The sequence below is a fragment of the Cyprinus carpio genome, chromosome B7, assembly GCF_018340385.1.
Source record: "Cyprinus carpio isolate SPL01 chromosome B7, ASM1834038v1, whole genome shotgun sequence".
Taxonomy (NCBI): Eukaryota; Metazoa; Chordata; class Actinopteri; order Cypriniformes; family Cyprinidae; genus Cyprinus; species Cyprinus carpio.
The window spans coordinates 1206894-1233320 of NC_056603.1; the positions used below are offsets into that span (position 1 = coordinate 1206894).

At 37.0% G+C, this 26427-nt stretch overlaps 2 pseudogenes; one reads left to right on the forward strand and one right to left on the reverse strand.

The window, feature by feature from the left end:
* The window catches only part of LOC122137851, a 4780-nt pseudogene extending 3997 nt beyond the window's left edge, over positions 1-783 (reverse strand).
* A 7655-nt stretch (positions 784-8438) lies between these two features.
* On the forward strand, positions 8439-25433 carry LOC109093070 (annotated as a pseudogene).
* Positions 25434-26427: the final 994 nt, after the last annotated feature.

The following is a 26427-nucleotide window of genomic DNA, read 5'->3' on the forward strand; positions in this document are numbered from 1 at the left end:
CCTCAACAGTAACATGGTAAACATCTCTGGGTGTGTCGTGATTCTAATATATATATATATGATATATATTATATCATATATCTATATATAGATACACTATGTATATATATATATCTAATCATAAAAAGTGCTGCAAACGATTAATCACATCAAATCAATAGTTTATAGTGTGTGTGTGTGATGTCGTGTTGTGTGTGCGTGCATATGTATATATATATATATATCTATATATATATTATATATATATATACCTTTTTGCCTTTAGTTTCATTAAAAATTAACACTAATATGCTTTTAAACCTCTTATCACAAGACATATATACACAAGCCGATTTCTTGTCGTAACCCTCTGTGCTCGATGCTTTATTTGAAGCCTATGTTGGAGAGATCGTGCGACATCTTCCGCCGTTAAACTTTTCTTCAGGATGGTTGTTTTTCCCAGCCTTGTCAAGACCTCTATAAAGAAAAGTTAAGGACCACACAACAGGCTTTAAGCATCGCCGATATAGAACATTAGACGCACCGAGCCTTGTTTGAGTAATTGACACTCCTGCACGAGTAAAATGCTGCATAAAACTAAAACAACAGCGGTTTAAAAAGAATATTGTTTTCAAAAGTTATTTATACGAATACATTTGAATCAGTTCTGTGAAAATGTAACTTACAGCATTAGCAGACGCATTTCACGCTCCCTTGTGCTTCATCTTCTTCAAGATCGTCAGTAAACCCATCGCGAACGTTTAAGTGTAAAACACTGCACTGATCTTAACCAGAAATCAAACCTTAACTTACGGGACACGTACAATATTTTCCCTAACTTAAAATCAACATGCGTTTTTGCCGCAAAGTCTAACTGGAAAACCAGGATGTTTTTTTTTGTTAGTGTTTACCGTGAAGTCGAACAACCCATTGAAGAATGATTGGTTTTAGAGAGTGCGTAAAGATGGAGCAGACGAAATATGATTGGTTCTTTTTTAACTGTCACCTCATACTTAGGCTTTTTTCTATTGGCGAACGAGAGCCGCGGCAAGGGGCGTGTCTGCTTTTCCAGTAGTGGTGAAAGTAAAAATTGTCAACCAATCATTTCTATAGCAGCGCCCCTTATGTGCACTTTCCAAACATGTGTGAGCTCTGAGCTGAACTCCACCAAAAAGACTTCTTTGTGAAGTAAAGTTAATCTCCCCAGTTTTGTCTGTATGGTTATATTATCGGTTGGTCAGCCATGCTACTTTTACCCTCTTGTTAGCTGTGTAAGATGGGGAAGATGCCCCCTTAAGAACAATGTGGATTCACTTTTAAATTGCAACATATTGAAATATAAGTTTAGCATGTGCAGGATGATGACGCATCAGCCAATGTGTCACTATAGGAAATAAATGGAAACAGTTGCTAGTTGTAAGCACAAAATGTTAATATTAAATGAGGGGTAGAGGGCCCCCCCAGATAACATTTACAGATTGTATAAGGACTTTGACATTCTCATTAATTTAAAGTATTAATCAACTTATTCGATTTAAATGTTTATTTGACAAAGCAAGTTGGAATATTGAATAACAGATGACAAGGCAGATTATAGTAAAAGAGTTCATCTGAAAACAAAAATTATTCTATGATTTCTATGCAAGCATCTGAATATTCCATATTTAAGTGCCCCATATTTTAGCTGAAGACATGTCATTAATCGAAACACTATAAATGCAAATGATTTTGACTAGTTAACTGATAGGTTTGTAATGAAAGCAAATATGTCTGAATGTACATCTAAATTCATGGAAAAACTTATAACCCACTAAATACAACAAGTATGAAGTTTTAAATAATACAAAATAGTAACAAAATGCCACTTGGGGCCTTCTGTGGTCATTTTATCCCAGTGGTATATTTGTATCTTTTTACTTAAAAATAAAAAACATAACTTTACTCCACCAATCTAAAAAACACTGAAGTTGTACACACTCCCTCAGTAAACAAATAGGCACAAAAACTTTGATATTCAGCATAATACAATAGATCACTTCAGAGAACACAGAATACATCAACATTGCTCTATTAAAAAAAAATAATGAGGATTTAGATTTTGTGCCATTCCTATGGTCAAGAAAAAAAGAAGAAGAAGAAGAAAAAAAAGACGAGGGAAACGGTACCCAAGTCATGGCCTCACTTTCCACTACCGTTAACCATAAAGTTAGCGGGTAGCTGCCCAAATATTAAATCACCGCTCTTACTTCTAAGGGTTGAGGATATTTACATTCTACCGATCAAAATAAAATTTATAATTACAAACAACCCAATAACAACCACCGTTGAAAGCTTATACAGAGAACCTTCTGTAATGGTTGTTGGGTATGATTTACAAGAAAAATTATGATGATGTTTGAACGATCCGAAGGGAAGAGTTTTTTATTGCCAGCATAGTAAAGTTCTGGCTATTAATAATAATTTAAAAAAATATTATGTGGGTACACATCATCATTTTATGGTGTAGATATCTATAAACATTAAAATGGAGTTCACACCACCGGGTCACAAATTACTGTGATCTGAAAAACTTAATTGAATAGAACTGCGGTTGGCCACTCCCGCCCCGTCAGTTGTCCTTGGCGCCCTTCATCACGAACACAGAAAAGTCTAGTAGCTACCAATAATTGTAGGACAGCCCCCTAAATATAAACCTGTTACGGTAAATTCCTTTATTAGTTAGTCTGGTCTCAGTTTTCTGTTTTCCCCGACTGGAACCCGTAGACCTTATGTTTGCAACAGATCCGTATCCGATCAGCTGCCCCGCCTGTCATGAACTGTAAAACATTTCCATTGCTTCACAGCAGAACCTTGATGTCTGACTAATATTAAAATATTTTTAAAATGCTGGATTCACTTAAACTTTGTTATATTAATCTCCAGTAATAATGAAATACCGTAATAGCCTTTCATAATGACAGCCGTCATATACCACCCACCAGTTACAACCGTTTGCAACTTCCTGGTAGGACATTCCCCGTATTTGTCAAATGTAGAGCGGGAACTCTATGAAACAACCTAAATACCCCGGCTCCCGGAGCGATGATCTACCGGGCGCGCTAACCCGTCATTTTACAATAACTCGAAAACCCGAAAACAGCGTCGACGTCCACCCTCTATGTTGCGTCAGTCGATTCACCACGAGATATCGGCTTCATATCTTCTGCCGATCCACGGCCAACATTACAGAAGAGAATCAGAACCAGTTTAAATCATGACTGAACCCACCATGATGCTTCAGTATTCTCTCTAAGCGGCGCTGAAACTCTCATTCGACCCCTTAAAACGGTGTTCAATACGGAACTACTGTCAAAGACCCTATTTTATATTCTGAAATTATGCATGCACAGCAGTTTTGTGTCTGATTTAAACTGTCGATTTAAGCAGTTCGTGTACGCTACCTGGGGTCTAGGCACCGCGCCTCAAACATGGCCAACTTTGACTACACCGGGACAGTCCTCCTGTCTACAAAGGGTATTCTCAAAGTCACCTCAGGATTTGGGCTATGGAGTTGAATTCAGTCATTTAAGGTTCGTTGGACTATGGATAGCACTACATCATAATGCGGGAGTTAACAAGCGCAAGGAATTAGTACATATTGGAACTGATATTATTTTTCTCTAAACCTATGTGTTCTATGTTAGATATTTTCCATAGCCTATTAGTCTGTTTTTGGTGAGGATGGGTGCATGTGTGTTTGGATGGTATGTATTGTTCATGTAATATATGACCAGATGAAATAAAAACCAAAGCAAATATTATTTGGTCCTATATGAGAACATTAATTCAAATAATAGCTGCATGATAAGGCTTAAGAGCACACAGTCAATAGGGACCACAGGCCTCAACACAGAAAAAAAAAACAGAAGATGCAGCTCGCAAAGAGTCGCAGAAAACACACACAGAAAAGGCAGACTGCTGCATGAGGTCAGCATAGCAGATTAGGACCTTTGACGTCTCTCTCTCTCTCTTTTCGAATGAATGGGTTCGGTTGCTTTGTCATTATTTATGTTCCCTCTTGCAATCCTAATTACATTTGTTGGCGTACCTGTATTGTATATACTATTTTCATTCACATTACTCACGGCATAATATAGTTATACTTGTTGCCAGCTTATTAGTGTTTTGGTCAAGCTACATAACCCGTAACCCTCTATAATTCTTTGGAAATTATTAAGTAAGCCTAACGTGTCCATAATGATAACCTTCTGCAGAATCGTGTTGTTCTCTGCGGAGGAGAGGTCTTTTGTGTGTGGTTTAATGATTAGATTTGTAGTCTGTGTGTGTGGGTGTGGGGTGGGAGCATCCACCTTGGTATTGCATATAACCACTCGTCAGTACAGAGGAGGCATTTTTCTGGGAAACAACCTAGTTCATGACTGGGGACAGCTTACAGATAGCCGTGCGCACTTTAGTGCCAGACTAATTATATTTCAGTTTAACATCCCTGACATGTTCATATACCTTCACTGTTTCACTTTTTTCTTCAGATGATGTATAATCGTCGTGGAATTTCCCTTTGTATTCCAGCCAACTAAATCGCATCTCAGATCCCTTTCCAAGACTAACAAAACACGAGGCTAAAAGTCTGAATTGTGTTTAAATAAAGCTGGTGTACTACGAACTATGAACGTGGCAATTCAAGTCAAATCTATTTATATTACTTTTTATTTTTATTACATTCACCAAATACTCTATATTTACACTATATGGCGTACACGATTCTCTTTCACTTTGTAACTTCTGCTTTTCTCAACTGAATTCTCTCATGGATTGTTTGACTGTTTATAAAAACTCATGTATTTATTTATTTTTACTTAGGAACTCCAAAATCCTAGAGCAGTTCTAATGCCACATTCCGTAAAAGACAATTGCTGAAACTTAGGTAAGAATGGAGCTCAAAACTGCTACACCACAGCATCTTTGGAAACAACATATACCTGTCACTGCAATAAAACCTATGTCCATTTGAACCATCGGTTACGTGTAGTCGATGGAGGTCCCTGTTCCACAGCTACAAACCCTCTACCTCAGATATCTAACATTCAGCTACTGACCCTAAATTCTTTGCCCGGACCTTGCAGTTTACCAGGAAAGTGATTGCAGCGGGCCCATATCTCCTAACAGACTCTCCTCGACGTACACGTAGCGACTGGTAATCCTTGGGATCTCATAGTGAATGGGAACGGGGTGGCCTGCAGCAATTCTGAGGTTCTGGACAGTCCAGTTATGTTCTTATTTGATGACACAGGCTTACACACGTACTGTAATCCGTCAAACAGTTCTTTTTGTTGTGTTCAGATGCTAATGGTGCTAAAATCCCTAGATCCCATTAAGGTGTGAATAATGTTGTCCTAATTTATGTAAAACAATACTTACCAGATGGCAAGATTTAATGTTACAATGTAGCTATATTTTACAGTATGGGGCATTATTTTTTTTTTAACTATGCTAAGACCACAGCCTAAGAGGTTAGGCCTTAGTGATTCCAATACTTTAATCCAATCCTTTTTGAGTTTATAATGTGAAAAATGTTCAGTTATTTCATAAAAAAATTATATTTTAATAATTTTAAAGAGTTATGTTTTTTTTAAAATATGGGCCAGTGACCACTCATCTCTCATCCAGACTATATAAAGATATTCAAAAATACTTTTTAAGATTTTAAAAAAAAATGTGTGTAGTTTGTGTATTTTGTTGACTTTGGGAGCCAGCTACAATTAAGTGGAATTTCCTTGTAAATATATCACTGTTCTAAATTACAGTGGTAGCTGTAGGCTACACATGCATTTGTTGCTGCTGTAAATAAGTCCGCTTTTTTGTGAAATTTCATGCTCACCAAACTTTGCATATTCCCAGAGCAGTGGTGGGGTAAAACCCAGAAGCTATTCACTTTATAAGAAGTCAGCCTGTACCATCAAAATGATACTTTAAGGTACAAATGGTACATACGGTTGCATTAATGTCTTACAAGACGTACTACACAACTTTCTATGATTAATTTCTATATATATATATACTTTATATATACTTCTACACACACACACACACACACACACACACACACACACACACACACACACACACACAACACACACACACCCACACACACACACACATATATATAGTCGCAATAACACATCCAAAACACATGAAGGAAGGAGAAAGAAAGATGAACAAACAGGCAACAATCCAGTATAGTTGAACATTTGTAGAAAACAAAATATGTACCCCAGTTCTGAGAGGAATGTAACAATCAGCCTAAAAAGGAGACCAAGTATGCCAAATAGTCATTAGGCCTCTGATGTAAGTCATAGGTTAGCTTTTCTAATGGTTAAAGAGAAGCAGCCTGAGTCAGCCTGATCTGTGGGGCTGACCATAACAGAATTTCTTTTTTTTTGCCAAATATGGTCAAAAATTTTAACACATTCTGTACTTGTAGATATACATTTGGAGGCAATGCAAAGGATTTTACCAGTAATCTTCTGTACAGTTTTGTGACTCTCCCTCCAGTGTACTTTGATCCTGTAGCCATGTATCCCAAAAACACATGCATCACTGTACCAATGTGAACCTTACATTTAAAAACACAACTGGGAAACACTGAGGAATATTTTATGAATGTGAATTGGGGTTAGGTACACGTCCTGCGAATAATAATACATCCTAGTTTTGTTTATGGTTCAAAACTTTTTTATTAGCCTGAAATAAAAATAATATTTTAGTGGGGATTAGTAAAAAAAAAAAAAAAAAAAGTGTAACTGTAGACTGCCAAAGTGCCATTGAAAGGAAAAATAAAAGGAAATGTTGGATTAAACAACTTGACATGTTTTTCATGTCTTATTTTTATTGTTAATATTTAAAAAACCTTTGTCTGGTCAAATCAGTGTGGTGTGACCCTATAGGCTATGAAGGCAGCCACTTTTTACTGACATGTTTTGATTATTTTTTTTTTCTGGTCAGGAAAATGCTCTAAGCAATTATGATATTAATGACTTAAAATTTTAGGAATTTGTAAAAATATATATATTATATATATATATATATATATCTATATATATATCGTATATATATATATATATATATATATATATATTTAAAAAATGTGATTTTCTTTTAAAAGTTGATAATTAAGCCTTTCTAAAACCGCTTTTTTAGACTAATTTAGTTCTTTAAAAACATTATTTATGTATTATGTGGTGTTACTTGATGGTCATCCAAAATGGACATTTTTAAAGTCATTAAACATATAAATGTAGTAGTAGTAGTTGTATAAAAATTTTTAAGAACTTGATTTTTAAAATAATTTTTGTATTTGTCATTGACTCGTATAGCTACACCTAAGAATAGGTCAATCAAATCAAATCAAATCAAATTTCTGTAAAAAAAAAGCCATATCAATAGTACTCAAGTCTTTCTCGATGCTAGCCTACAGCAGTTGAGGATGGTCTCTCGTTTGCCAAAACACCCATAACGCCCATAAGCATCACATTTAGTAGTTTGGAGTTAGGTCAGCGGCACGTCGTCGTTCGTCTGATATCACAGAACCCGTAGTTTATCACGGATTGAACAAAAATCAGCGGATACAGCGACGGGGGGAACGCTTGGAAAAACGCACGAACGAAGCAAAAGAACAATGGGCCAACTGACAGTCCCCACAAAACACAGCGGCTAACACAGACTGAGGGCAGCCAGTGAGGGAGGGGACAGAGGGAGGAGAGGGAAAGGGGGCTGAGGATAGAAGACAGCTGTCTGATAAAGATACGGATGAAAAAAAATAAAAACAATTAGTCACTTAAACGGTGAATAGAGTCAACGGTAATAGCCATATAAACATCGCGACTTCTAGAAGAGGGTCGCGCAAATGTAGGAAGAGTAAATAACATAAATAAGAGCGCGTGATCGTCATCCGCAGTGTGTAGCATCCAAATCTACTTGCAACCACCTGAAGGACACGACCGACCTGACAGCTGGGATCAAATAAAGAAAAACGGGGGGGAAAACACGAGCAATCAGCGGAGAGGAACTGGGCGACGGGGAAAAAAAAACACCGAGGACTGTCCACGTCCCTTGTGCTACAGAAATAATTGACCAGGGGTTTCTTTTAGTATTTGAGGCGAGGAGGTAAGAAGGGGGTCTCAGTGCTGCAGCGGCCGCAGTGCGTGATGCTCACACACAGTAGGCACGGTTTGAAGGAGTTCATCCCCGCCCTGTGTGGATCTGGACCGAACCGAACCGACCGTACGGTAACGGGTTTTTTTTAGTAGGGGGACGCCGGAAGGCTTCTGAAAAGGACTTGAGGCCGCAGAACTGGTGACTGGTAATATGACGATAACCCTTAATTAATAAGTGATGCATTTGTACCTGTGTGGAGGAGATAAAATCTGACAGGATTTTAATTGCTCGTTTGTTTTTCCAACATGGACTTGATTGGACCCATGATCACTGTATAGAATGCGTATTACACCCGAGTTTTAACACGGTAGCCTACCGATTTATGCCTCTAGCCTATAAATATTTAAATAAAGACCAAATTTAGGCCGAGGACTTTCTGATGACGACAGTAAGGCAGAGATGTCTTTATTGTAGAAATGTATGTCCACCTCGATATCTCTTCATGAAGATATAAAACAATTGCATCACCCTTGTGCTTATTCGAGTCTATCTCGTTTTTTTATGTAACACGGGCGAGAGACGCGTCAAATTGAACACCCATTGGTTTTACTCCACCATCCCTCTGTCTACATTTTGACCAGGTTAGATAACTTCTCTCTTTAGTCGATCCCTGCTTGTTGATTTTACTTTTTAAATCCAAAAAATAAAAAATAAAAAAAATCGACTAATAGCAAGGCTTAGAGCCTGCTCTCGCCGTTTGGCCTCCTTCCTCGAACAATCTTCTGCCGAGCACCACCTTTGCAGCGATGGGAGACCCCAACGAAGTACCTCACGTCGAGCCCATCATCGCCGACCACGGGCTTCTCTGTACCGAGCGCGGAGAAAGGTAGACGGCTTCCCCCGCCGCTCCATGCGCCGTGCCCGGGCAGCGACGCTCCCATAGCTCTTCAACAGTTTTTCCGCTATCAGAGCTCCCAGGTGGAGCTCCACGCCGCTGGCCCTTACTTTAAAGGTAGGTTCCTTTAACTGGGACGTGAGGTGGTTTTGTTTTAATGGCCTGTTAATTAGGAAATATGGAGAATAAAAATGGAATCCCCCTGAAAATGAAATGGGCTATTTTACAGTCTTGTGGTGGGTTGTGAATTCAGTGTCTTCTTGAGCAGCCTGAGAGATGTCATGGGACCTGGCCATAAATGTAAGACTAAATCTTCTGAGGAGCACAGCTAGACTCAGCAGAATTCCCTGTAATGATACCGCCATTCAAGGATATATAATCTAAAAGATCCAATGTTTTAATATTGGTTATATATGCTGGAAAGTGTTTTTTGTAACATTAAATTCAACTCAACTCAAATAACTTGTGTTGTGTAGCAGAAACCTGACTTATATTGAGTAACCCCAATAAAATTAGATGTATCAAAGTAACATAGCAATGTAACATTTCTTATGATGTATAATGCAGGGCGTGTTGGCAAGTGCAGGAAAGAAGAAGCAATTGCTCATTGCAGTGGGAGTTGCATAACTGTCCATTCATAAAAAAGTGAAAAGCAACCATCAAACCATAGAATCTGACTTTCTAGTCAACAACCTAGTCCAAAGTTTGCTGGGAATCAGAAACTCATAATCCGGTTTAGTTAATTGCAACAAAATTATTAATGTAGTCCAAATGCACTAAGTAAACTTCGGTTTTACAAATGTAAAGTGTTTTCATGGGCATGAAATTAAGGAGAAATTGTGTTCCATTACCTCATTTTAAAAAACTTAATTAAATTAGCAGCAAAAATAATGTTTTGAATGCAATGTTTTCACCCCAGTGGCATCTGAAGGCTTGTAATAGTCGGTGCCAAGTACTTTGTTAGTTTAGGGAAGGCTTTGTGGTTTAAAAGCATCCTCAGTCAGGGACCCCATAATAGTTCCACTTCCATGAGCTCATTTTGGCCATCAACCAGAAGTGATGGAGAGACCGTAAGCCACAGAATGGGAAGTGGCTGGGAAGTTACTTTGTTGAGTGTGGGGGTAGTTTGAGATAATCCATTAATTTATGGAAGTATAGGAGTGATAACATTTTTGTGACAAGAACCTTAGAAAGCTCTGAGATGCATAGCACCTAATTTTCAGAGTAGCTGATCTGTGTTATTTTCACAAAGAATACACAGGTGCAGTGTTATCCCCCACATTTATGGCACTCGGCTTCATAGGTTTTGCCAAGTTCATGCACGATTTCATGATTCACACTTTAGCATGATTCACTTATTCTAATACGGGGAATCATCTGAGCGAGATGATTCCAGTGAAGTTGAATTTAGTGGTACCAGTTTTCCATGAGACACTCCAGCTGAGGGTGTGCTGCCAGTTGGTGTCGTCACAGGGGGTCCAGACTGAGCCCCTGTCCTGTTTTAACCATCCAACTTGGGACCTGCTTTTAGTAATTCACATGTCACAGAGACACATCTCCACCGTGTTAATCAACATCTTATATTCGTATTACTAAGTACAATGAATTTTAATTTGGAATTTCACCCCAATGACTGGCTATAGATAATTTAACTCTGGTATTTCTCCTAACCCATAATTTTATAAAAATGCACAGTTCTTTTTTGCATGTAATATTATGTTTGATTACCAACTTAATAAAGCATTAGTTTTGATTCTAGCCATGTAAAAACAGGCTGTTAATGAAAGTTAATGAAGATTTCAATCAGTCTCAATTTTTGGATCGTGTACTTAATTCTATTACGGAACTCAAGCAAAAATAAACGATTAATATCCCTTATAAAAATAGGTAATGATTATTATCCCTTAAAACAAAAAATTGTTGCCTCTTCTTTAATGATCACAACATCAAAATAACACCTAGAATGGCAATTAGTAGTACATTTTTTTGTTTGCACCTTGTACCTGCCCTACATATTTAAGCTCCATTAATGGTACAGCATATTTAGATGTGATATATATAATGCCTTTCAAACACAAGATTAACTTAGAAAAGCATGACAAACACCACCTGATAAAGAACCTGTGAGTGTTTGCTTGTTCTCTGAATTTACCTGCGAGTCCCTATCTGTGCATGTGCAATAGAGAGAAAGTGAGGAAAACAGATGAGAAGCTTTATCAGTCCAAAACATGACACAAAATCTTTTAATTGTCGAACGGCCAAGAACATGGCCAACGCTGCCAGGTTTGCTAGTCTGGGTTATTAGTTACCGAAAAAAAAAAGATTGGTGATGTATTAATGGTCTGAGGAATTGGTGGTGCTTATCCTCATTTGTAGACCTTCGAATTCTATTTCTTCATGTTATTTTCTGTTTTTTTTTCCCTTTTAAGCCTCAGGAGTGACTTCACTACTAGTCCTCGTGAGTTTGTGAGCATGTGTCTCTGTAAATAGCTGCCACTGCTGGAGGGAGAGTGTCTTCACATAGACAATGGGCAGCTCCAGAGCTCTCAGTCTGCAGATTCAGAACTCCCAAATCCATAAGTGAAAGAGAGTGATTGTTTTGGGCTAGGACAGCATCTCAAATCTATTAGCAATCACCTTGGAGAATGATGATTGCTCGTACTTGTGTACTGTAATCATCATAGTCCAAGGAATCATTATTACAGGATAACAACTATGTCTGTGTTTAAGAAGGTGATTTTTTTCCGGGGTGGGTATATATCTGCCTGCTTCTTCCTGCAGGGGTCAGCGTGGTCAGGGACTGGTGTTGGGTTACAGTACACAGAAGGCCTGATCCCACTCTGGCCTCCTCCGATCAATAAAAAGGGCAAGAGAGGAAAAGGGAGAGAATAAAAGAGGGAGTGAGTGATAATAGAGATAGGGAAGAGAAAAAGAGCATTAGAGAAAGAGAGAGAGGAGAGAGTGAAGTGGATAAGCACGTGAGGCTGTAAGTGGAAAGAACACTGTACTGAGAGAGAGCTAGTATTGAGAACAAGATTGGTTGAGCCAGATTGGTCTTTGTCCATAGAAAGTGAAGAAGAAAACACACACACACACACACAAAAGAATATAAACTGTTTTAATCTATTTTAAAATGTAATTTATTGTAATGGGAAAAGTAGAAATTTTTCAGCAGCTGTTACGATTAGTCTTCAGTGTCACATGATCCTTCAGAACTTAATCTAATATGCTTATTTGGCGCTTAAGGGACATTTCTTTTTATTATCAATGAAAACAGCTGTGCTGCGTTATGTTTTGTTTTGTGGAAACTGATACATTTTTGTTTCTTTAATGAATAAGGAGGTTCAGAAGAACAGCATTTATATAAAATAGTTTTCGTATATTGTAAAAATTTTTACTGTCTGTTTTGGTCAGATTTGAATTACTGTCAAAATATATATATTTCTGACCCCAAATTTTTTTATTGTAGTAATTCTATTCATATTCATATATCATTACATTATTTATATATTCAGCCATTATTTGATGATAATATTGATTATATTGCATTACTTAATAATAAAACCATTTTCTTTCAATAAATATAAATATACGTGATTTAAAAATATTAAGTCGTGCTTTTACCTTAAAGCTTAAGTAATAGCTTTAATTTAGAAAGATATTACCAGTATAAATATAGCATTGTAATGTATTTATTAGTTTTATAATATAGCTTCCGTGTGTTGAAGTTCAGTTTTCCTGGAATTCCCTAATTTTGCCTACATCATTCCACGATCATCAAAAAAGCTCATGTGAAATGTGGCAATTCAAGGTTCCTGTTTTGTTGTGCAATATCTTTTTTTGCTCTGCTCAGTTATGGGTTTTGGTGGTTAAAAAATACAGGATCTCAAACAGCCACCCAAACACAGTAATATCTCTGTAACCATAAAGAGTTTCCTTATTAAAATCACACTGCCACAGAAAGAGACCCACAGAGTGAATGAGAGTGAGAGAAGGATGGAGAGAGGAGGGGTAAAAGGAGATCATGAGGAGAGGAACAGGGTAGAGGGATTACATCATCTCTCCTGCTCTCTCTGCACTGTTTTCTTGCACTAGCATGCATCTCTCTCTCTCTCTGCTCTCTCTCTCTTCTCTTCTGCTCTTTCTCTTTCTCTCTCTCTCTCTCTCTATGCTACCCACTTTGGTTGCTTAGTGGGCCATCTATATTTAGCAGCTTTGCATGTACAACATTAGAGCATGTTTATTAGAGACGACTAGTGTGATATTCAAAATTGTTGCTATTTCTTCACACAAGTCATTATAGTTTTCACATTCTTTCCATGATTTAAGTTCATTTCAAATTCATATTTCATTCATACTCTCATCATTGCTCTTACCCTTATGCGCTGTGCGTTTCAGGTTTCTAGTGTCTCCGCCTTCTTTCCCTCTCACACTTTTCCCTGGACAATTTTGTTTTGTTTTTTTCCTGTTCTGACTGCTGTGGCTGTGTCATGCTCTTTTGCACCCTATCCTTCCCTCTGGACTACAAACAAAACACAAACCGCTACCTTGACCAGCCTCTTTTCATCACATCCCTCTCTTTATTTGCACTATCGGTTTATTATTTATTCTATCTGTCTCCTTTGACCTAGCTTGCTGCATGCCGACCCACTTGGTTTGAGTCAAAGATGTTGTAGACTGTTAAGGATAATACACATTTTATGGAGAGTTATTGTACAGAGTGCCATGCTGAGGCTAAAGAAAAAAAGAGAGCTATTCACAAGTCTTAGTACAGGAATGGTAGGGTATGTAAATTGTGTTGAGTTTTTGGATGAATGGAGTGGATTATCATGGTTTTTGTGGCTCGAGGTGCTACGTCCACAGAGGAGTGAGACAGCACCCGCTAATCCTGTTAGCATCAGACGCCTCCACTCATTTCTCATTAGCATCCCGTCCATCCACTTCAAGAAATTTGCTCCATTAATGTACTCTATAGATCCAAGTGCCTGTGTAACTCCAGCAATCTTTAATGTAATTGTGCCATGTGAGTGCATACACTTTTAAAAATAATGGTTCTTTATTGACATTGATGGTTCCACGAAGAACCTTTAAAGTCTATGGAACCTTTCCATTGCACAAAAGGTTCTTTTAAGTTCACTGAAAGGTTCTTTGAGGAATCAGAAATGGTTGCATTGCTATGAAAACCCTCTTTTGAAAAAGTGCTGAAAAAAGCACTAAAAAGAATGACATTGTGTAAAGGAATAGTTTATTGAGAAATTACAATTCTGCTATTATTTATTTAGTATCTCCCAAACCTGTATGACTGTGGAGCATAAAAGAAGGTATTTAGATTTTTTTCTCCATAAAATGGAAGTCACTGGTCACCAAAACTGTTCGTTTACCAACTTTCTGCAAAATAGATTCTTTTGTGTTCTGCAAAAGAAAGAAAATCACACAGGCTTGGAATGACATGAGAGTCGTGAGAGTAAATGATGACAGAATTTAAATTTTTTGGGTGAACTTTACTTTGATTTAAAGGTTCTATGGGATATTAAAGGTTCTTCATGTAAGCATAGATGCCAATATAGAACCTTTATATGTGTACAATGCTAGGTTTATTAACAAGCTAGAATAGGAAAAAACGGTAAATAGTCAATGTGCAGTGTAATTGTGTATATTGTATAAGTATATTTTGTGTACTAGATTAAATCTTCTCACCTTCAGTCCCACAGATGCTCCAGTGGCAGAACTTCATGACTTGTTCTGTAAGAAGCTGCAACAGTGTTGTGTGCTTTTTGACTTTCTGGACTGTGTGGCCGACTTGAAGGGGAAAGAGATCAAACGTGCCGCGCTGAATGAGCTTGTGGAGAGCGTGGCCACCAGTCGCGGAGTCCTCATCGAACCCCTGTACCCAGAGGCTATTAAGATGGTGAGATGAATCGCAAAAGAGAGAAAAAGTGATGGTGTAGGATGAGATTTGATAAAAGAGCAGAGGAGGCATGGGGAAGATAAATCATTGAGGGATACACAGGATCTCTAATGCTCCAAGTGCACTTAAAAACTCAGAAGCATTTACGTTTCCTTGTGTGTTGGCTACATTAGCTCTGTACAGTATGTAGCCTGAAATACAAAAACACCTTAATTGGGAAGCAATTGATTTTGTTAACTGGTGCTTTAATGTTTTGATGTGAAAGACAAAGGGGAGAATTCACTAAGGATAAATTTGCACCCTCTGATAATACAGTTTATTTGCATTTGCTGTTGCGTTGTTTTTTAGCCCCTCATTTACTAGAGGAATTATGCAAATCAGGTAACAATGAATTACTGTTGCTCTGATCAGTAGAAATGTACACAGACATCTTTTAAAATGAAATTCTATTTACCTGAAATTCCCATTCAACTGAAATGCACAACTGTTGCAAAAGCAAATACCAATGAGCTCCAGTAAAATCTATAATGAGACTAAGCAATGTTGAAAAGCATTACAGTGAATTAGTTTACATAGAAATGACTTTATAACTTTATTTCTTCTATGAAACATAAAGGATATTTTGAAGAGTGTTTTTCACTATGTACTATGAATGTCAATCATAACCAAAATTGTTTGGTTTCCAACAATAATTACAGAATTTTCATTTCTTGGTCAACTATCCCTTTAATTGAAATGTTCACAGCATTGCACTGGATTTCAGTTGGTTTGTGAGTAATTTTTATTTATTTATTTAATTATTTTTATGTGAAATAGCTGTTAAGTGTATTTGCATTTGAATATGGTTATAGATTAGTACAATGTTCTATATTCTGATGTCATCTGGTATTACCATCTTACCATTTTGAAGCAAGGAAGCTCATAAAGGCGAACAAGTCTTTCATTATCATTTGTTATTCATCATTTGTTGTCTTATTTCAATGCTTTAGTAAAACACAACCTCTTCTTCCTCTAGATCTCAGTGAACATTTTTCGAACTCTCCCGCCCAGTGAGAACCCTGAGTTTGATCCGGAAGAGGATGAACCAGCTCTGGAAGCCTCCTGGCCTCACTTACAGGTACATACATTCTGAAGTTCTTATATACACCAAAACACAAACACACACAGTGACACCATGAGGTGAGAGTTTTTTATAGCTTGTGTCCCAGCTCTGATTCCATTTCCTCTCTCTTTCTCTCTTACCCTTTTTTTTTCTAGTTGGTGTATGAATTCTTTTTACGCTTTCTTGAGAGTCCAGATTTCCAGCCTTCTCTTGCCAAGCGATACGTGGACCAGAAGTTTGTTCTACAGGAAAAGAGGATTGTATATATGTAGAGATATAAGTATAGAGGCCTTGTGTGATTTTTAACAATTATCATTTGTAAACATAAATAGGCTGCAATGTAATTTCATAACAAAAATAATATATTTGTTATTCTGTATTTTTCTTTGCACTAATATATAATAAAATAAATACATAATGAATTTATGTGAATGAAAATGGACAAGTAAAGTGGACTCAACGCAGTCATTAGTGATCTTAGCCCATTTTCAAGTCCAGTCTTTAGAGACAAAACATTGCTAGTTTGTAGTTTTTGGCACACCCTGTTTAAACATTTTTCAGTGTGATTTTATGTTTCTTTTTTTTTTTTCTTTTAGCCTTGATATCTTCGAGCAGCAATATGAGATTTTAAATGTGTATTGTATCGTAGTCAAATTGCAGTATTTCTCAGATACCCAACAGGCAGTCTAAACTCCATGTTGGACTGTTAGTATTTCTGATTCTACTCACACTAATTATAAATATTCATGAGTAGTGCTTTTAATAAAGTGCAAAAGGGCTGACTGTGTGTGTGTGTGTGTAGCTGCTGGAGTTATTTGACAGCGAGGACCCCAGAGAGAGAGAATATCTGAAGACTATCCTGCACCGTGTCTATGGCAAACTTCTGGGCTTGAGAGCTTACATCCGGAAACAGATCAACAACATCTTCCTCAGGTCAGTCATACAGACAAAATGCCATGAGCAGTATTGATATTACACAGCCAGTGACTGCTTTTTGTTAGTCTTTATATCTGCCATTATATCTATTTTTAAAATCTGCAGGTTCATCTATGAAACTGAGCGTTTCAATGGAGTTGCTGAACTTCTGGAAATTTTGGGAAGGTAGATACACTTTCAAACTGTCAAAATAGAAAGCACACTAAGTGTGTGTTAGAAATCTGATCAGATGATGTTTATAAAGCAACCCAATGTAAATTAGAAGATTATAAGGTAGATCCCTGCGGTTTTATTCATTGTTTCCAGAGCTAGGAGGTACATATAGCATCTTATGATATTTGTACTATAATCTTAAATGAGTAAATTATAGTGTTACATAACTTAATGTAGCAGCAAATTACTGGAGAGATGCTGTATGGTGTGTGAGCTGGTGATTCAGACACTTAGCAGAGACCTCCGACATCAGCGCTCGCTGCATGGTACCTGCGACCGCGTGTTCTTTCAGTCATGTCTCCCATCCTCAGCGTGTCCAGCCAATAATTCACAGCCATAGGTTCTCAGTGAAACCAGTGCTGCTTTTGCATATTGGGGGTTCAATGCACACAAAAATGGTGTCTGTTTCTCGATGTGTTTAATAGCATAAAACAAAGCAAACCTTTGACAGAGAGAAATAGGGGAGAGAGAGAGACAACCAGGGGGACGGCATGAGTCAGAGTGTTGGGGATGTTGGGGCTGGAGGGTCTAAATTCAGGTTGATGCCAGTAGTTATTTATAGTGCCTACCACCCACACATCTCTCTGATCACTACTGAAGAGAGAGAGAGCGATAGAGAGAGCTGTGGAATTAGAGTGAGAAACAATGGTTCCCATGCAGAAAAATATGCATTTTAGGTTTTTTTTTTACTATATTTTTGAAATTATTTGGTCAAAAACATAATCAGAAAAGGATATTGATAATATATATAATATAAAAAAAAGTAAAAATATATATTAAAAAAATCTAGAGATTTTTTAGCTATTTTTTTAAATATAGGAATAAGATTATAAGAAATATTATAATATAGAAATATATTATAGTACAGAATCATTTTATAAATATATAATGTGTCATGTTTTATAAAATACAGAAAAATGTTTAAATAGTTTTATCATTGTCAATTTTAAAAAAGCCGCAAATTTAAACAAAATATATTTTCAACCATTCTGTTTACAGTGCATTTGGAACAGATTTTTGCCAGATAAAATATGTATATTTTTGCTAAATGACCGTATGGATGGAATGGAATTAATTAACAACAACTAAGCAATGGGAGGAACAGCCTGAGTAGAAGAACAAAGATAAAACTAAAGGAAATGAGAGGAAGAGAGGAGGAGGAGGGGGGGGGGGGGGGGGTAGCGGGGGATTAGCTGATGAACAATAATGTGGCGAATGAGTGTACAGAGCATCATCAAGACGACTGATACTAATCCTGTTTATTCTCCCTTTTTTCTCCCTCTCCTCTCCTCTCCTCTCATTTCCTCTCCTCTCCTCTCCTCTCCTCTCCTTTCCTCTCCTCTCCTCTCCTTTTTTCCAGTATCATAAATGGCTTTGCTCTGCCTCTTAAATCAGAGCACAAGCAGTTCCTGGTGAGGGTCCTGATCCCCCTGCACACTGCCAAGTCTCTCTCCATTTTTCATGCACAGGTTAGAGTCAGACGGCCAGACACTCACACTGGGATGCACATACAGATCTGATGCTGTTAATTAATGGACTGTAATGGGCTATCATACCAACAAAGGGGCGCTAAATACTAACGCTAAATCCAGTGGCCCCAAAAAAAGTGTACAAAGTGTACACTTTACAGAGAGTTCACACAACTATCATTTTACTCACGGTCATGTCGTTCTAAACTCAGCTTAATGTTATTTTGTTCTGTGATTATATCTGGTAAGTTGCAATATTGAGCAGAAATGACTTTTTCATACATCTACTAAAAATGACTGGTTGGTTAAAAGTCATTGCAAGATAAAAATGGAAAATGGCCAGTCAATGAATTGCAGTTAAGTCACTTCTGTGTTGTTTCAAGAGAGAGACCTGAAGGTTGCTGCTTGGTTTCCACAAAAATATTAAGCAGCACAATAATATTTTTTAATAACAATACAAAATAAAACTGTTTTTCACTGTATTTTTGATCAAATAAATGTGTAGCCTTGGCTAGCAATAAGATCTTACCAACCCCAGACCTTTGAACTGTATTGTATGCTTCCTTTTAATAGATTAAATATATATATAATTAACAGCATGTTTTTTCTGAAAAGTGCTTTTGTAATATTAGGACTGCCTGTTTGTATATGTCTATAAGTGTGTGTGTGCATGTGTGTGTTCTGAAAGTGCTTGTCCTACATGTGTAACACTTCCCCTTTTCCCTGTCAATATCACCCCATCCATAATTCAGTGGCCACACTCCGGGCTGTTTTATACTTCCTACTTGCCACAAGCGCCTATAGAGCTCTCCCAGGGAATGCCTTCAGGTGGCCAGACCTATTTATGTAGCTTCCACAGAAACAGAAGCACAGTGCAGCCAAATCCCTAATCACACTTCCCTCAAAGCCTTCTTCAGAACATCAGATGTGTCTGGAGAGCTCTTAGTGAGAGAGAAGGCTAAATCCCGAACTCTATTTTTATAAATTGTTTTGTCACCAGCATTAAAAGTGCATTTCAGTGACTCTTTTGACCTCCATGTAACCTGTGGCTGTTGGTTACTCTTTTATTTGTTTGCTCAGGAACTAATGGTGAGTGGTTGAGTTAAGGCTGGGGGATTTATATTGGATGATTAGAGCTTAGTCCCCATTGAGCCTCAAACTACTGAATGACACCAGGGGATATATTTTCACTCAGGTGTCTCTTGGTTGGTTCTCAGGTAGACAAAACATATGAAGACACACACACACACACACACACACATATGCACACATACATATATGGAAACCTGTTTCTGCCTGCTATTTTTTAAAAATAAGAAGATAATTGTGAGATGAAATTTAAAAGGGGAATAAACAATTACTTTCAGAATTGTGAGATATAAATCAAAATTGTGAAATACAGTCACAAATGTGAGCTATAAAGTTGGAATTGTGAGATATATCTCACAATTTTGAAGAAATAAAGCTGCAATTGTGAGATAAAGGGGCAGTTATGATTGACAAGGTTGCAGATTTCAAATATAAAGTTATTATTGTGAGATATAAAGTGGCATTTGTGAGATGTAAGAAGAAATAATGCAAAATAAATTAACATGTATTCTTTTTTTTTTCCTAATTTCTTTTAATCTGAAGCCACAATAGGCTTCCATTACCTTCTATATAAATTCAGACACATAAACATAACCTCACAAGATAAACATCTGAATCTTTTTATAAAGCACTACATAGACGGAGAACTAAGAGGATAATTATGATGTTCTCATTGGGAAAGAATAAGAAAAGAAAAAAAAGGGAGTTAACAGTGCAATTACCCCCCTGGGGAAAGACAGAGGTTTTATGTGACATCAGCCCTTCCAAAGTAGACACACACACACACACACACATGCCCCACACACACCATTCACCACCCTAACCACTCACCCAGGCAACGGTGCAGAAGGGCTTCCGTGGTAACAAAAACCACACAACACTCACTCGTGGCCATATCAAAATGTGCACACACACAGACACACACACACCACACACTCACAGACACACACCACACACACACACACACACACACACACACACACACACGTGTAACCTCCCTTTGGAAAAAACATCCTTTTCTCACCCTGTTTGCCTGTAATCTATGAGGCTCAGGTGCTTTATGTGTCTCTCCTCTTCAGGAAAATAATATAATATAAATCTGGAAATAAATGCAGTATGTGTGCTCAGAACTAGGATGTCATCATTTAGTTATGTAGAGTCTCAGTGGTTCTTCTTGGAACACTAGGTTGCTTTCTTAAAACTAAGAGTCTATCATTTATTATGCTCAAATCACTTTGAACCCGTTGAGTTGGTTCACTAACATATTGTACTGAAGACCAGATTTGTAGTTACTTTAAACACAATACATTCATTCAGTTTATATATCTGACATGAAAGTGTTTTGGCATGAGGGTAGGAGTTTTTGATGCCAAGGACAAAATGATGATCCTTAGCTTATACTGCAGGTTTACTGTTGCAGTATCTGCGCATGCCACACATCACGTTTCAAATAAAGTACACCTACATTATTGGCACCTACATATGTATTTTTCAGTACAGACATGCATCACGTCAGTGCATTGACTGCTGCAGAAAACTCTGGTGATGATAAAGCCATGTGGTGGCATTTGGGATCTTGAGTAGAAGAATGGTTTATTTGTGTAGTTAGCTCAGTGCTTCAGATCAAACCATGAACATCAGATAAGGGCTGGAATCTTTTTCTCACAGTGAAAGAGTGAGCTTTCACAATAATCAATGAACAGTCTCCTTAAAGCATGGCTGCACTGATCAACAACCCCACAAACATGCACGCACACACACACACACACACACACACACACACACACACACACACACACACACACACACACACACACACTCATACCCTTTAATCAGAAGCACTTGCCGCTAAAATCAATAAGCCTTTGAAGTGACATCTGTAGTGTATAAAAAACCTATAAGTGACTTTATTAAAACATTTTATGCTCTTTTCATGTAGCTGGCTTACTGTGTGGTGCAATTCATGGAGAAAGATGCCACAGTTACAGAACATGTAAGCCTAATTTAATTATGTCGTGCATCTTCATATACATACCAGAATTGCTACTAATACAATTATTTCTGTGCTGTCACACCAAAAAAGATAAATGTCTTATTCATTTGTCTGTTTTATCTCCTTCATTAGATCATCAGGGGGCTGCTGAGATACTGGCCCAAAACATGCACTCAGAAAGAGGTGAGAAAAGCATTGCATACATAAAGTTTTACCTGTCAGACTAGAGTTTCCCAAACTTTTTTTTTTGTCAGCTGAACCTCTTAGGCAAAAAAAAGGTTAACTTGAAGTACCCCCCTGAGATTTTAAGTAAATATTTCAATAATTTATGACACATTTGTATGTTCACAGTTCTCTGATGCCGATTAAAAATAAGTATTATTATTAGTTTTAACTCTAGTAAATTACATTTGTATTGTTAAATATAATTTTTTTGATAATTATAATAATGAATAATTTTTAAACACGCAGTGCATCAGACCAGTTATGCAGCCTTTGAATTGATAATCACACTACGCTATATTTGTCAAATTTATTGTGAAGAGGAAAACCCCTTGAGATGTAACATCTCGTTTTCGAGGGGACCTCAAATCACAATTATTGCAGCCCCATTTATTTTTTTTATAATTTTACATTCGATATAATTATAGAACACCTATTTGGGAAGCCCTGTCTCAGATAATGACTGTGTTTCCAAAGCTGCAAATTAAAAAAAAAAAAAAACATAAATGTGTGAATAGAAACCAAGCTAATGATAATTACTAGTGACAGACTAATACTGTATATGTAACAGACCAATGTTTGACATATTGAGATTATTTATGTTGAGAAATTTTAAGCAGATGCTGAAGGTTGTGTTGTTTTCTAATACCGTTAATAGTGGCTGATGAATTTTGACATTTGTTAATTCACATTTTGCTGAAAGAGTTTTGAAATCCATTCATGTGTATGTGATTGAAAATGGGCTTCACTCCAAGTGTGCTTGCCTGGAAATATTTTGGTAGTGTGTTTATACAGTATATAATTTTGTCATGTGATCCCAGGTGATGTTCCTGGGGGAGATCGAGGAGATTCTGGACGTTCGGATTGAAACCATCTCAGTTTATCCGTGTGCAGGAGCCTCTATTCAAACAGATTGCTGCATGTATCTCCAGCCCTCATTTCCAGGTCAGCTCCCTCTTTCACACTCGAGCATTCCTCCCACACTGTGTCGTTCACCAGTGCTGCTCGTCAGGAAGTCTTCCTGTAGTACTTGTGAACACATGGAGGTGATGTATGCACCTGTTTGTGTAACAGGCATGGGCGTCGCTAGGCCATTTTTAGGAGGGCCTCCTAAAAAATTTGCGATTAGCTCCATAAACTGTACGTGAATTCGTGATCGCCTCAGTCCCCTTTTAATTTCATATGAAAATGCTGGCAGACTTTGGCTCCTCCCCGTCTTTCAGCACGTTCTTCAATCAGCAGAGCGAGAAACAGAGGACGAGGTGTGTGTTTATCCATAGATTGTTATAATATCTGCATCTGTGCAGTTCTTTGCCATAAATACAGTTTACAAAATCGATCGGTTTCCCATCTACTGTAAAGTTTTCACTGTGTTCACCGCTCATCACACACAGCTGTTTCCTCCAGCGAAAATGTAACAGTAGCCCTTAACACATATGAATGCATACTTTATAAAATGTTGCTAATTTCATTTGAAAATTGAACTTTCAATTACAGTGCATGTGGAATTAACTACCATACAGTCATGCGCAGAAATTATTAAAGACAGTGACAGACAGTACTTGAGCATAGAAACAGGTTTGTATACTTGAGCTAATGAAAGAGGCTTGTACTAGAAATGCAAACAGTAAAATTGTGTGTGTGTGTGTGTGTGATCAGGAAGACTTGTATTTGGCTTATTCATGTGTGTGTGATCAGGAAGACTTGTATTTTGCTTATTCATGACTAAAATAAGTAAAAAGTTTTGCAATAAGGTTAGCATACTACCCTACCCTATTAGTCAAACATTTTGTTTATTATATTTTTTTATTATTATACCCTTCATTGGGGGCTGAGCTCCCCTAAAATGAAAATCCTAGAATGCCCCCTGTGTACAGGTCCCTCATTCTGTCTCTTTATTCTGTCTCAGGTTTGCAGAGCGGGCTCTGTATTTCTGGAATAATGAGTACATTCTGAGTCTAATAGAGGAGAAACTGCCAGGTCATCCTGCCTCTGGTCTTTGGCACGCTGTACAGAGTTTCCAAAGAGCACTGGTAACAGTCAGTGTCATTATAAACGTGTTGTTAGAAACTCTTCAGTAACAATAATTCTATTGACATCAATTAAGACGGTTTTTGCATAGGCCTGTTAGACATTTATTTTTTTGTCTTTTTAGGACGATCATCTCTCTTATTTATAATGTGCTGAAGACGTTCATGGAGATGAACAGCAAGCTCTTGATGAACTCACAGCCTCCTACAAAGTGGAGAAACAGAAGTGAGTACATGACAGTGCTGACGTCAACATGAACATTATCACAACTCATTTTGGTTGTAAAAGTGTAGGACAAGACTTAATAGGTTGCATCTTAAAAAGTGGTCATTACACACCAGAATGAAGCCAGGTTGTTGGATGAAAGGAGTTAAAAATATAATTGAAATGACATAATAATCAAAAATTATTTATTGATGGAAAAATATATATATTATATTATATAAATTATATATCAGAAATAATATATTAGAGATATATAAAATATAACTGAAATTAAAATGTGGTTGTTTTTTGTGTGTATGTGTGTGTGTAGGAAATATGTAAGGCCTATATTATATATGTTAATACATCTATAATATAATAGATATTAATGCATATATATATACTATTAAATATTACATGAATAACTAAAACCATTAATTTTAAGTTTATATATGTTATTATATAACTTAAACCTGACAAGTTTACTACTGAAAATGACTAGAACTAAAACTGAAATAAAAATTAATTAAAATTAAATAAAAAAATAATTAAAAATGACAAAAAAGCACAAATAAAATTACTTAACTAAATAAAATGAAATATAAGATGTAAAATAAATTATAAAAATAAAATATATACATTTAATCTAAAAATATGAATAATTATTATAATGTTCTATAAGTTACATATGGTTAGAAAAACAATATAGGTAAAGGTAAAAAAAACCACTGAAAACCAATTCCAGGGTGCCAATATTTGTTCCTTAATAATAATTATATCATATTTTTTAGCATTTTTAGTTAACATTTGTATTTTGTAATAAACATACCAATTATGCTGGACATGTGTATTTAGAAGTTAAATGTGAACAAAGCACATATTTTGATCCTTTTATAAAGCCTTTTATGCTCTGTTTTACACTCCTCCCCTTACCTCTTTCCTCTACAGGGAGGTGAAGAAGAGGAGAGGGAGCGAGCTGAGCTGTGGAGGGAATTTGGAGGATCTGCAGGAGAGGCGGCTGCAGAGTTTGACCTGAGGCTAGCAGAAACCAGAAGAACCTGCAGGAGAGAGAGAACACAACCAAGAGCCAGTCAGAGACCAGAGCTGCCAACACCACCTAGAAACCGCACACTCACACACACACACACACACACACACACGCATACACACACACACGCACACATACAAAAAATATCACAGCACTGTAAAACACAGTAGAATTACCCTGACTGGGAACCAATCAAATGCCCCCAAAAAATGACTCAATCTCCGTCTGAAAACACACCACACCATGCAGACACTACCCGTCACAAGCACACTGAACGTCAGCCTGTCCATATGTAGATATCTGAACAAAACACTGAAGCAACACATCACACACAACCAGTGAGATATAAAAGAGAAAAAAATGCGTACCTCTCACATGCGTCCTACTATTTCATATGCTTCATACACGCTTTTCACACACCTGCCTCTCTGCATCTTTTCTTTCTAATCCTACACCTCAACCGGGATCATCAACCTTACCATGCGAAAAATACCTGCATGGGGTGAAGACACACTCAACACACACTTGCAATCAAACACATCCTTCATTAACTGTCATTCCAGAACTGGCTTTGTTTCTCTCGGGAACGGCCCGATCCTACCCCCCTCGCCCGTCAATCGACCAACAGACTCTGCATACTGTCAACACTGAAGAGGATGAATTATGATGATCCAGAAGATGGAAAATTCTTTAAAGTACAGATTCTAATGTTTGTTCCAAACTTCTACAGCTTATTTTAGAAGTACTACTTCTCTGCTAATATAACTGATGTTTTTATATATACTTATATATATATATCTAAATATGATATCTATGTCTGATAATAGTGTTTGGTGGGGGTATTCTAGTGTAGCACCCTCATAAACCTGACTGAAGTATGCTGCTAGGTAAAACTAAACTTGCTCTGAAGTGACAACACTTTTAGTCTGTTCTTATTTTTTTTTTTTCTCATTCAAAAATATTTTAATTTAGCAATATTCTCAATCGTTTTTGAATAATAAGTGTAGCTGGCGATTTTTTATTTTATTATTATTTATTTATTTTAAATCAAATTGCTTGCAAACATTTCTTTGTATTTTCAGTACAACTTCGAGAGAGGGCAGACTCTTATTTTTGTCCTGATTTTTTGTTGCTTATATTTATTGATGTAGATGATTGCTGATGGGAACGGAACTGCGTGTGTT